The sequence below is a fragment of the Canis lupus genome, chromosome 38, assembly GCF_048164855.1.
Source record: "Canis lupus baileyi chromosome 38, mCanLup2.hap1, whole genome shotgun sequence".
In the NCBI taxonomy this organism is placed as follows: domain Eukaryota; kingdom Metazoa; phylum Chordata; class Mammalia; order Carnivora; family Canidae; genus Canis; species Canis lupus.
This window is the reverse complement of record NC_132875.1, coordinates 6,344,740-6,358,556: the sequence shown is the minus strand read 5'-3', so window position 1 is coordinate 6,358,556 and position 13,817 is coordinate 6,344,740.

The window sequence follows — 13,817 nt, the reverse complement described above, 5'->3', positions numbered from 1 at the left end:
TTTCATCTACAAGGTGAGATCTGTTTTGTACCATATTCCTAGATACATGTTTTTAGTAATCTGAACATAAACATTGGCCACAAAGGGCTAAACTAAAAGTTTTAAATGTACTATTTTATCATACTTGCCTTATAAGCTCAAAATATAGACTTGTCCTATTGTAGGAAGTAGAAAGCATGAGAGGAAAGGAAAGAAGTAACTCACGTGAGTGTAAAAATGAGAGTCCTCAGCATCCCTTTTATACCCTGCTGGATTCCTGGGAAGTCACTCTTAGTCATCTCCCGGAGGCGAGGGTATAGGTATGCAGTCTTGCAGAGCTTCCTTTTGATCACAATGGCCTTTAGTTCCTGCCATGGTCCTTCATGAAAAATGAGAGGATGCTTTTACCGTGATCTTCCCCTGCCTGATCCATGAAATTGGAAATCTTGTATGGAGTGATACTCTAGTAACAAATACATACTCCTTAGATGCATGTATTCAACCAGTGAGAGAGGTCATGTCATTTGCAAAGTAACAACTGCTAAACTGATAGCAAACTTCTGAATGGCATAAAATCCAGAAGACAGCGGAATAATACCTTCAGTGCTGAGGAAAATAATTATCAGCCTAGAATTTTATGTACTGCTAAACCATAAGTTTGGGGGTAAAACTGGGAGCAGTATTTTCAGAGCTACAAAATCCAAGATAGCTGAATTATTAAAGGATATGATTCCAGGGTGCCTGGCTCACTTAGTCAGTAGAGCATGCAGCTTTTGATCTCAGGGTTATGAGTTCAAGCCCCATGACGGGCATAGAACTTACATATTAAAAAAAGAAATATATATGTGTTGCCAGGACAGAAAAAGAATACCAGGAGGAAGGTGTGGGATATAAGAAACAATGGTCAACACAAATTGATAAACTGTATGGATAAATTTAATTGTTTTATGGGTTATCTAGTTAATTATTTTGAGAAAACTCCATAAGGTAATGACTGTTCTCACCCTCATTTAAAAGATGAAACTGAGACAAGAGAGGTTAAGTAACTTCCTCACTATCACTTAGCTAGTGAGTGGCAGAGTCAGGATTTGAAGTGAAGCCATCTAAAGTTACATAGTCCGGGCTCGTCAGTACTTCCCCGTAGGTATGTGCTGATTCTCTTCCCACCGCTCCTATCTCTTCAGGTCAAGAATGTGAACCCTAAAGTTGGGTTTTTTTCTGTTTTTCGTTTTTTTCTTAAAGCAGTCACATGGGTGGGAACACAGCAAAAACTCCATAAAAGCAGATGAAATGGAACAGAAATCTTTATTTCTAGGTTACTTTTATCAGACAGGGTGTTTAATGTTGGATGGTGATGATTTCTAATGGTCTTTTCCCCATGTCATTGACCATTCTGGGCAAAATAATAGCTAAAAGAATGATCGTGACGAAAATAATGATCATGATAACATGATGACAAAAGTGATGGACTGTCTAAAATAAAACCTAAAAAGAGAAGGAACCACACTGAAAATTCTGCCAATGTCTTTGTAAAGTGAGAATACATGGTCCATCCTACTGGCTACCTCCTTAGGTTTTGATGATAGTACTTTCTAATTAAATGTGTCATGGACTAGGTTACCTTTTTTTTTTTTTAACATTTTATTTATTTATTCGTGAGAGACACAGAGAGAGTCAGAGACACAGGCAGAGGGAGAGGCAGGATCCTCATGGGGAGCCCAATGCAGGACTCGATCCCCAGACCCAGGATCAAGCCCAGAGCCCAAGGCAGATGCTCAACCACTGAGCCACCCAGGCGTCCCATGGACTAGGTTTTCATAAAGTGTATTTCAATAGAAGAAGGTAAGAGGGAGAGTAAAAGGGGAGAAGGAGAGTAACAGCTATTCACCCTGTTTCTAAAAGAGCACCATAGATGTGTTACAAAAGAATAAAGCTACCACATCACAAGAAAGTGAATTCAAGGATATATTAGGGGCTATTGCAACCCCATAATTAGTTTTTTTTTTTAATTACTTACCCTGAAAAATTTTCAAGACTAGTCATTTGGATGACTAGATCCAGACCATCTAGTTTAAGGGGAAAAAAAACAAGCATTTTTAATGCCTGCATTAGCCTACTCAGGTTGCACTCATAATATGCTGAAGCAGTAAACATTCAAAAAAATGCAGGTAAATCTGAATTTATTAACAGATAGCATTTCAAAATCTCAGTCAGTCTGGAAATTGGAAAGGAAATGGGTGTAGTTACTCATAGGCCCTTAACTAGACTGTGGTCCCTGATTTCCCATAGAAGTCATCCTCTTCGGTGGGATCAGGGACTTACAGTGACATCAGTGGTTTGATGAACATCCAGAATTCCCATACATCCAAGTCAAAATCACTTTGCCACGTACTGATAGGTACTAGGGGTTTTTTGGTATACCTACACCTTTGTGTATTTCAGTACTGACCTTCAGTACAAGTAAAAGTGCCATATACTTTCTTATACTTTCTTTTTCTTTTTTTTTTTGCTTTAATTCTGATTAAGTTACAGTCTTTTTTTTTTAATATTTTTTTAAGATTTTATTTATTTATTCATGATAGTCACAGAGAGAGAGAGAGAGAGGCAGAGGGAGAAGCAGGCTCCATGCAGGGAGCCCGACATGGGATTCGATCCTGGGTCTCCAGGATCGCGCCCTGGGCCAAAGGCAGGCGCCAAACCGCTGCGCCACCCAGGGATCCCAAGTTACAGTCTTTTAATTTACGTTTATCTCTGAGTTTTTATACTTTTTAAAATGGAAAAAAATCTGAAAAAGTCTTAAAAGGTATAAAAAACATTGAGATACCCATTATTCAACTTCAACAAGTACTAACTCGTGGCCAATCTTAGATCTACCCCAGCCGGCCTCCTATAGTGTTTTTGAAGCAAATCCTAGGCATCCCATCTTTTATCCCTAAATATCTCAATGCTTTTAAATATGTTTGTGTGTGTGTATAATCTTTTTTTTTTTTTTTTTTTTTTTTTTATTCATGAGAGACACAACGAGAAAGAGAGAGGCAGAGGCAGAGACACAGGCAGAGGGAGAAGCAGGCTCTATGCAGGGAGCCCGATGTGGGACTCGATCCCGGGTCTCCAGGATCACACCCCGGGCTGCAGGCGGCGCTAAACCACTGCGCCACCAGGGCTGCCCTGTTTATGTGTGTGTATAATCTTAACATCATTTATATAACCTAAAAAATTAATAATTTCTTGATTCCGTAAGTTGTCTAAAGATATCAAAATTCATTACAATCTTTTTTGAATCAAGAGCCAAATAAGACCATATTACATATGGCTGATAAGCATTATAAATCTCCTCCAGTCTCTTGTAGTGTTTTCAAACTAGAGTGCATCAGAATCCCCTACAAGGCTTATTAAAACAGACTGCTGGGATCCCCCCCAGAGTTTCTAAGTCTGGGGTGGCACTTGAGAATTTGCACTTCTAACAAGTGCAAGGTGATGCTGATGCTGTAGGGTTTGGAGTCCACTCAGATTTTAGTTCCTCACTGTTTATTTCACTTCTCCCCTTGCAATTTATTTATTGAAGAAACTGAGCTGTTTATCCTGTAGAGTTTCCCTTAGTTCGGGTCTTGCTGATTGCATACCTGTTTTACTTAACTGTTTATTGTCTCTTTTTGTGATGTTAGCAGCTTTTTCCTTCTTTATTTTATTTTATTTAAATTCAACTTGCCAGATGTTAGCAGCTTTTTGATCCATTAATTAGTTGAGATTAAAAAATGATGTTCTAATTTCTTGTATCTCTTCAGTTTATTAAAATCCTTTATAGATAGACCCTTCCCCTCCATCTACTTTTGGTTACAGAATGGTAAATTTTTTGGGGGGAAAGCCAGAATAAAAGTTGGATTGTCTTGTCTTCAGAATAATCAGTCATTCACTAGTGTGAATGACTGTGGTGAACAATTTTTGTGTGAGTGTGTGTGATTAGCAGTTGATTCACTTCAAGTCACTGAAATTATTTTTCTTGTGGATACTGAAATTCTACCATTTTTAGCCAATGAGAGGCTTTTGAAGTTGGCTTCTGGGTCCATTTGGCATGACTCTAGTTGTCATTGGGAGCATCCTTGCTGAGTGATATGACCAGATGTTTCAGAACCATCTTAAATTTCCTGCCTGACTTGAAAGCAACACGTTTTCCAAGGAGGCCTGGTTCTTTTTTACTGGAAAATGGTATTTGGACACTGTAATCAGAGCACTGAGGATGCTCCCTGAGACTGGATTGCTACGTTTCTAGGCCTTTTTTGTGGACTAAGATAGGCAGTACGTTTTTTGTTGTCATTTTAAGATAAATTACATTATGAATTTATACTGATACCCTACTCCCTACTTAAACTTAGGGCCTCAAAATTTTTACTTAATTTCTTTAATCCATATCTCTTTTATCCCATCCTAAGAATTCCAGTTTCCACTACCAGAAGTGATAGAATTACAATATCACATAATTCACTAACATAATCCCGTTAATATCTATCCAGAAGTCTCAGAATGTAATTACCATTATTGTTGCCAACAATATGATTACTAGAAATAGTTTAAGTTTGGTGGGTTGGTTTTTTTGGTGGGGTTTTGTTGTTGTTTTTGTTTGTTTGTTTTGGTAAGGGTGGAATTCTTTAAGATACATCTTACTCTGACTTCATAGCAAATCACTGAGATTTCAAGTTACCTGGAATCGTTTCTTTGAGTTTATTCATTTGTTTGATTTTATTTTCAACTTTTAGGACATGCTCTTTAATTTTGCCTTATAAAAATGATATATAATGTTTTACTAGGTTTCTGGGCTAGCCCAAAAAAGCGTATTTAACCTACATACAGAGAGGCACTGAGCTAGTCATTATCCTACTTCTTTTGTGGGTATAACCCCACTCATAAGCCCCCACATATATGGAAAGATAATGTCCTTGCCCGTCCTTGTTGGATAAAGCCAGTAGGCCCTGTGGGAAGAGAGTACCGTGTGTGGATGCCCCCAGAGTCAGGCCCTCCTCATTGTCCCTCAGCTCCCCTGCAGCAGCCTCCCTGGAAGCCCCCCTTACTCTGGCCTGTTGTCTATCCTGACATGTAGCATCTTTCTAAGATAGAAGTCTAACTGTGGGGATCCCTGGGTGGCGCAGCGGTTTGGCGCCTGCCTTTGGCCCAGGGCGCGATCCTGGAGACCCGGGATCGAATCCCACATCAGGCTCCCGGTGCATGGAGCCTGCTTCTCCCTCTGCCTGTGTCTCTGCCTCTCTCTCTCTCTCTCTCTCTCTGTGACTATCATAAATAAATAAAAATTATTTAAAAAAAAAAAGAAGTCTAACTGTGTTCTTCTTCAAGGAAAGTGGTCCAGTGGCTCCCAGGAGCCTCTGAGTAAACTCTTTGGCACAGAAAAGCATCTCAGTGTGGATCTCTGCTGCCCCCTCATACCCTGATAAACCTAGACTCCAGCAGAATTTATTTTGAGAATTCTTCATTTTTTACAGTCTTTCTGGACTTTATCACCCTTGTTTTCTCTGCTTGGAATATTCCCCTGCTTACCTGTGTGATCTCCTCCTGTCCCCTTCTAGACTCATTTCAAGTACCACCTCCTAATAAGTTTTATTTGACCTTTAGACGGCCAGGTTCTTTCTCCTCTCTGTATCTCTGAGTTTTTCATATATGAAAACTTATTAAAAATGGGCCAGTTCTTTTTAAGCTTCAGCTGCCTCATCTGGAAAATGGGGTAAATAGTCAGAGGTCCTGTATCCAACCCCCTCTTACTCAGGCCTTCCTCTGCATCCTCTCTGCTCCCCTGCAGAGCATGCTGACTGATGCTCACAGTGCACCGAATGCTCTTAGCCACGCTTATGTTCACAGTGTATCGAATGCTCTTAGCCATGCTTATGTCCGCCAGCTCCCACCCGTGACTGCAGAATGCTATTTGTTTTGTTAATTTTAATCATGTAAATTGACTAAATATTATGCAAATCAATGAAATGTGAAGGCAAAAAGAATTGCATCTATGAAAACTGAATGTTTTGGAATGACTCAATAAAAGCAAGTTGCTAAAAATAATTGCTCTGACGTATTTGTGGGTGAAATAACAGAACCTGAAAAAAGTAGTAAAAATGTAGAAAGATTCAGCCCTTCTGTCCTTTCTTAGTGTTTCAGTTCATTTTCCACATTAAAGAAACCAAAACTGGAAATCAGAGATGATACATTTTGGTTTATAAACATTTTATCTTTGGAAAGCATCCACCGTAAAATATGGGATTTTTGTCATTACAGGTTCTATTTGAATTCTTCCAATTTTTAAAAACTTGCAAATGTTTGGTTCTTTTGTGTTACTGCTAAAAAAGTATTCATGGAAAACAAATAATAATTCTTTGGAATAAATGAGCCAGTCATGATCAAAACAAAACCAAGAAACCAAAATAAAACAAACCCCAACCCCCTCCCAACACACACACACACACACATACAACACACAAAAATAGTGAGACTCCAAACAATAGTGAATGGGTGTATATTTGTATGTTTTAAGTTAAAAGTGTCTGGAGTACATTTAATATTTTTGCATGTGATTCTACTCCGCAGTTGACTTTTTAGGGCAGAGCAACCCAGCAGCACCAGGGCAGGTGCAGGGATTAATGATACAGTATCCTCCAGAAGGATGAGCCACATTGATGATTGTGATGTATACTGCCATAGAAGTAGCTACGAATAGAGAAAGAAACCATTGATTCTCTTTGGGGAGGATTTTGGGTACTGGTCAGCAAAAGTTAGTATTAAACCCTTGCCTTCGAGGAGCTTAGAATATAGACAGGCAGCATTTGAATAAATCAACAACGTAGGCTGAGAGGAACACTGTATTGTTTTGTGAGCACAGAGGAGGATGTCTAACAGATCCAAGAACGGTTTCCAAAAGTTGGCAACAGCCAAATTCTGAAGGATTTTTTGGAAGTGGCAGAGAAAAGGTTGGAAGAAAAGCATTGGAGACAGAATAACATAACAAAAGTAAGCAGGCAAGAAACAGTAGATAGTTGAAGTTGACTGGAGCATTAGGGAGGAATGGAGAACTGACAAGCCTCATGACTGATAGACATGAGGTCTATCTATCCATGATTTACCTGAGGAATTTTGAAATCTCCCAATTTGCCAGTGATTACAAGCAGAGAAATGGCACAATCAGATTGACATTTTAAGATCACTCTGGTGGCAGGGTGGATGTAGATTAGAAAAGGCAGGGTGTTGGATGGGTTAGGAGGCCAACCATTCATCGGATACTTACTGAACACCTACTGTGTGCCAGGGGATGCTGTGATCACCAAAAAGACACAGTCACTCTTTGATGAGCTCCAACTGGGTGAGGGAAGTAGATGTCAAATAGACAAGTGAACACATAAAAATTAAGTGTTCTAAGTAATCCTTTGAATCACTGTGAATATAATGGTGTCTGACTGGAGTCTAGGTCCCCTGTTACTGTTGGCATTCCTTTTTCCGGTAACAGTTTCCTTTAGGGAACCATACTTCCCCTGCTCCGTGTGGTATGTCGTGTCATTCACATTGTCCCCTTGAAGACGGGCATAGAACCAAGGCTAGCCAATTAGAGTACTCTATCTTCCTGGCCCCGTAATTGGGCTCCAGACTGGGCATGTGGGCCAAACAAAACCAACTAGGAACTACTCTAATATTTGATAAGGACATCAAAGGAAAGCGAAGGCCTCTCATGCTTTTGGATCACAAGCTCTGAGTACATAGGCTCAAACCGTTCACCATTTTTTTCTGGTGAATATAAAAGAACCAGAGAATAAATCCAATAAACATACAGAAGTAGAGCAGAGATATGGGGGGGGGGGGGGGGAGCAGAGAGGGAGCAGGGAGGGAGAAGGGAGTTTGACAACACTATTTAAGCCCCTAGATCTGAAGCTGAAGCCACATTTGAACTTCCCAGGTACACTGAAGGGAATATAGGAAGAGAAGCACACTTTGGGGGGGAAATAATGATTCCATTTAGACAAAAGGAATGAAAGGAGCTTGTAGGATAGCTAGGCGGGAATGCCTGATGGCGTCTGGGTGTGTTTCTGGCACTCAGAAGGCAGATCAAAGATGGAGCCATGTATCAGGGAGTCATCGAAATGCCAGTGACAAAGTCATAGGTTTGGCTGTGATCTATGAGGAGAATCTATAGACTGTGAAGGAAGAAGACCAATTTCTGGGGGATATTATTTAAATGAAAAAGAGATGTCAACACAAAATGACAAGAGTACCTAGGAGGAGGGGAGGCCCCACAAGCTGAAGATGAGTAAGATGCAGGCACCCTTGGTTCCTCTCGCCCACACTCCTCACACCCACGCAATCAGCATATTCTCTTGGGCTTTGCCTTTCTCACTGCCTCTACCTAAACCACTGCTGTGGCCCGCGGGCACCTCCCCCCCCCCCCAGTGGGCACCTCCCCCCCACACCCCCCGGAGCTTACTGCATCAGCAGCCTAACTGGTCCATTTGATTCCACGCTTTGTAACGTAGCAAAAGTAAGCCGGATTGTGCAACTCTTCTGCTCAAAACTCTCCATTGGCTTCCTGGATTGGTTTGCTAGAGCTGCTCCAATAGTGTACCACTAACCGAGTGGCTTAAACAACAGAAATTAAATTTTTTTAAGTAGGAAATCTTGGGGCGCCTGGATGACTCACTTAGTTGAGGGTCTGACTCTTGATTTCGGCTCACGTCACAATCTCAGGGTCATGGGATCAAGCCCCGCATGGGCTTCTGGGCTCAGCATGGAGTGTGCTTATTCCTCTCCCTTTGCTCCTCCCCCAGCTCGCTCGCTCTCTCTAAAATAAATAAAATCTTTAAAAAGGGGGGGGGCATCTTTTCCTAGAAGATACCCGGCCTCTCCAGTGCTCACCGACTGGATTGGGGTCACATGTCCATCCCCAAACCCATCAATACCAAGGGGAATAAGAAATCTGGTTGGCTCGTGACTTGCCCTAATTATGTGAGGGGACTTAGACACTGGAGCAAAATCAGGGCTCTGCTAGCCTAGGACAAGGGAAAAATGGCTGTTGAGTAGGTTACTAATATTAAGCTGTATGGATGATGATTCAGGCCATCCGAGGTGGAGATGGGCTGCCTGTGGGAGCCATCATCAGGTCCTTGCTGGGCCGTCAGCCTCTTATTCTGTATCTCGCTGTTTGCTACCACCTGCTGCAGGGATATTTCTATCTTGACCAATATCCACCCAGCCTCAAGTTTTGGGGTACAGGATAAAGCAACTTGGTGGTCAAGGTTTCAAAAAGCGATAGGTATTTGAATCTGTTGAGCTCTTTCTTGAATTCCTTTTTTGTTGTATGGGTTTGCTTTCTCTAGTTTTCTAACTTTTAGGGCAGGGCCTGCTCCGCCTATTGCTTGGGGGCGTGCGCCACCTAGTGATGGTAACTGGCTCCGCTGGCTGGTCTAGGGGGTGACGCGCTTTGCTCTTGGAGCCACCTGTCCCCTGCACTGAGCAAGGGAGGGAGAACGGACCACACACACCGAGGATTCTAGAATGGGTGTAACGGGGCCAGTGGGAGGGCTCCCTGTGGTTGAGCATAAGACACAGACCTTGTAGACACCCGGCAGGTGTGTTACCTTTTCCCTTTCCTACTGGACTCTCCTTCTCACTCCTCAAGCCTCCATGAAAACAACAAAAACAATAAAAAAGATTTGTTGCTCCCTTGACATAACGACCAACCTTAAAAATAGGAGAGAAAGGGGCCCATGGGTGGCTCAGTCCGGTAAGCATCCAACTCTTGATTCGGCTCAGGTTGTGATCTCAGGGTCAGGCCCAGGGCGGAGCTCTGCACTCAGCAGGAAGTCTGCTTGTGCTCTCTCCCCCCCCTCCCGCCTCCCTCTGTGCCTCCCCCACTCATGCATGCATGCTCCCTCTCTCTCTAAAATAAATAAATCTTTTTTAAAAAATAAAGAAAAATAAGAGAAAAAGAGTGGTGGCCCCAGGAGGGTCCCCCTCACCTTTCTGGTCACCTCCACATCTTTCCTCCTGTTGCACGTCTCCACCAGCCTAGCCCTTCCTCCTCCCTGTCACCTGCCCTCTGCTGCCTAGATCTCTCCTCCGGGTCCTCTGCAGCCCCTGCTCTTTCTTGAGACTTTGCTACATCCTCAATTTTATCTTAGAATGCCACTTTAACTGAATACCTGGCTTTTGTTTTTCTTTTTAAAGAGTCTATTTATTTATTCATGAGAGAGACACAGGCAGAGGGAGAAGCAGGCTTCCCGCTTGCTTGATAAAAATCAAATATTTATAAAGATATGTAAATAGCAAAAGTCCATGTCTTTTTCCTCAGCACTGTCCTCTTGTCCCTTCTTTTACTACCTGTCCCAAAATAACCACTGGTAATGCCTGGTATCTGTGGAGGGGCATCCTACGGGTCAGCCTGGCTAGGCTGCAGTGCACAGCAGCTGGGTCAAACACCATTCTAGAAATTACTGTGCTGGTACTTCTCAGATGTGATAAACAATCAGTAGACTTTGAGTAAAGCAGATGATCTTCCCTAATATGAATGGGACCTCGGGACACCTGGGTGGTTCAGGGGTTAAGCGTCTGCCTTCAGCTCAGGTCATGATCCTGGGGTCCTGGGATCGAGTCCCGCATCAGGCTCCTTGTGGGGAGCCTGCTTCTCCCTCTGTCTATGTCTCTGCCTCTCTCTGTATGTCTCTCGTAAATGAGAGAAAGGAGAGAGAGAGAGAGAGAGAGAAGAAAGAAAGAAAGAAAGAAGAAAGAAAAGAAAGAAGAAAGAAAGAAAGAAAGAAAGAAAGAAAGAAAGAAAGAAAGAAAGAAAGAAAGGAAAAAAGGGGGCCTCATCCAAGCAGGTGAGGGCCTTAACAGCAGGGTGGGGTTTCCCAAATAAAAAGAAAGTTTCCTCAAAAGAGCAGCATCGAAAATCTGCCCCAGTTTCCAGCCTTCTGTCCCTCAGATTTTGGATTTAAGACTGCACACCCATTTTAACTTGGATTTCCGGCCCACCAGGCTGACTTGTGTATTCCAGATTTGCCAGCCTCCAGACCTGCATAAGCCAATTCCTTAAAACCTTGGTCTGTTTCTCTACCTCACTCTGTCTACATAATATATCCTATTGATTCTGTTTCTTTGGGAACCCCTAATAGGACATCTGTGGAGATGGCTAGCTATGTCCCAAAATGCATACTTTGCACTCCTAGTTAACTAACTGAGCTGCAGTTCGGTATGGCCGTGTAACTTCCATGCCCCACCCACTACACCTCCTTGGTCTTTTTTCTTTTCTGGATGACCAGCAGGGTGACACTGAGAGCATCCTTGGAAACCATGTGTTGAAGATGGCACCCTGGGTCCTTCAGTAACTATGTGAAGCCAAGGTCCCTCTTCCCCACCCTGGCCCCACAGATCTTGAACACTCTAACCTAGAAGTCCCTGGACCATTAGGTAAGTTGTAAATAAATTTCTACTGTTTTCAAGTCATTGCATTTTGGAATTATTTCATAAACCAGATTAACAGACCTTGAGTGATACAGAAATTGGTACCTTGAAGTGGAATGCTGTTTAAAATAAACACCTAAGAGGGCATCTGGGGGGGACTCAGTTAAGTGGCCAGCTCTTGGTTTCAGCTCAGGTCATGCATGATCTGGGTCCAGGGATCAAGGCCCTCACTTTGGGCTCCCCCATCAGCAGGGAGTCTGCTAGAGCATTCTCGTCTCCCTCTTCCCCTCTGTTTGCTCAAGCTCTCATGCATGCTCTCTCTCTAAAGTAAATAAATCTTTCAAAAAGTAAAAAATAAACACTTAAAACATAGGCATTGGCTTAGTAGATGCATAGTACAGGGTCAGGGAGCAATAATACTGGCTGAAAGGCTGGACTATCGTCTGATGCGTGGGCAAAACATTGGTAGAACTATTTCTGTGGTTACGTGAAAGGCAGATACAGTTCCTGCTATGCCAGGATTTCTAGAACACGTGGTTGGAATGAGCCAGAAGGCCTGAGGTAGCTGCCTCTTGCTGTTTTTAGCTAGGTATACCTAGAAAGAGAGGAGCTCAGACCAGAATCTACTGGTTTTGAAAGCAAAGAACGGTTGGGAGAGTCTAGAATTTGGGACCCTAGAGATATTGAAAAGCCAACTACTTTAATAGCATAAATAGCAAGAGACAAGTCTTGTTGGCCTTGTCTCAGTGGCCTCTTACTAAGACATCTCAGGCCAACCAAGATGTCATTTCAGCCTTGCCCAGTTGTTTCAGGCAGTTGCAAGGCAGGTGCCACTAACTTAAGAAAGAGGAGCTTAGGGGCAAGGAAGCAAGTCATGAAACAGGTTAAGGACCCTGCCTAGAGAGGAACTCTGGGTATGGCTCCTGACACACGGACTGGGCAGCAGCAAACAGAGTAAATGCTTTGTAAGTTTTTGAAGCGAGAACATTCCTGAAGTGACCATAGGGAGCCTGGTCGAAGAAAGTCATTGTTAAAATAAAACACATCTTGTGCTCCCAAGCTTGCGGACCTCAGGCTGCGAAAGCCGAATATTCCTTTAAGAAGATCTACTCCTGGGATCCCTGGGTGGCGCAGCGGTTTGGTGCCTGCCTTTGGCCCAGGGCGCGATCCTGGAGACCCGGGATCGAGTCCCACGTCGGGCTCCTGGTGCATGGAGCCTGCTTCTCCCTCTGCCTATGTCTCTGCCTCTCTCTCTCTGTGTGTGACTATCATAAATAAATAAAAAAATTTAAAAAAAAAGAAGATCTATTTCTTAGCACCTGCTTGGGGAGTTCTGTTCATCACAGATTTCTGATATTTCGAATAGGATAGTTAATGTTTCTTCTATTTGAAATTCATCGAAATTCTTGGATTGCTAAATTTAGATTTCTCGTGAAGTTTGGAAAAATGTTGACCATTATTTCTTCAACTGTTTTTCTTTCCACCTCCCAATGGCCCTACTTTGGAGATTCCAGGTGCCTATGTGTCAGGTCACTGGATAGTGCCCCACAGCCCAGAAATGTCCTGTTTATTGTGATTTCCAGCCTTTTTTTTCTCTTTGTGTTTCATCTTCGAGAGTTTCTACTGCTATGTCTTCAAATCCACTAGTCTTCTGCAGCATCTGTTAATCTCATTTAGTATATTTTAAAATTTCAGATATTACGTTTTTTTCTTTTTAAAAAGATGTTATTTGAGTGAGAGAGAGAGAGAATGAGGGGGAGAAGGGGCAGATGAAGAGGGAGCAGACTCCCTGCTGAGCTCAGTCCCAGGACCTTGAGATCATGACCTGAGCTGAAGACAGACACCTAACAGACTGAGCCCCCCCAGACCCCCCAGATAGTACATTTTTCATCTCCAGAAGTTTGAAATGAGTCTTTTATTTATCTTTTCCTTCTCATCATGTTCATTTTTTCCCTCTACCTTCTGAAGCATATTGAGTACTTTTATGATAACTCTTAACATCCTTGTCTGTTAATTCTATCATCTGTGTGGTTTCTGGGTCTTTTGATGGATTTCCTCCTGGTTGTTTGCATGCGTGATAATTTTCGGTCGGCTCTGGACATTCTGGACCCTGGCATGCGCGTGGGACCCTGGTGTGCGCATGGGACCTGATAGGTGTGTGGGGCCCAGGTGTGTGCATGGGACCCTGGCGTGCGCGTGGGACCCGGTGTGCATCTGGGGCCCGGTGTGAGTGCGAGACCTGATAGGTGTGTGGGGCCCAGGTGTGCACGTGGGACCCTGGCGTGCGCGTGGGACCTGGTGTGCATCTGGGGCCGGGTGTGAGTGTGGGACCTGATAGGTGTGTGGGACCCTGGAGTGCACGGGGCCCTGGTGCACCTCCCCACAGCCCGCCCCTGCCC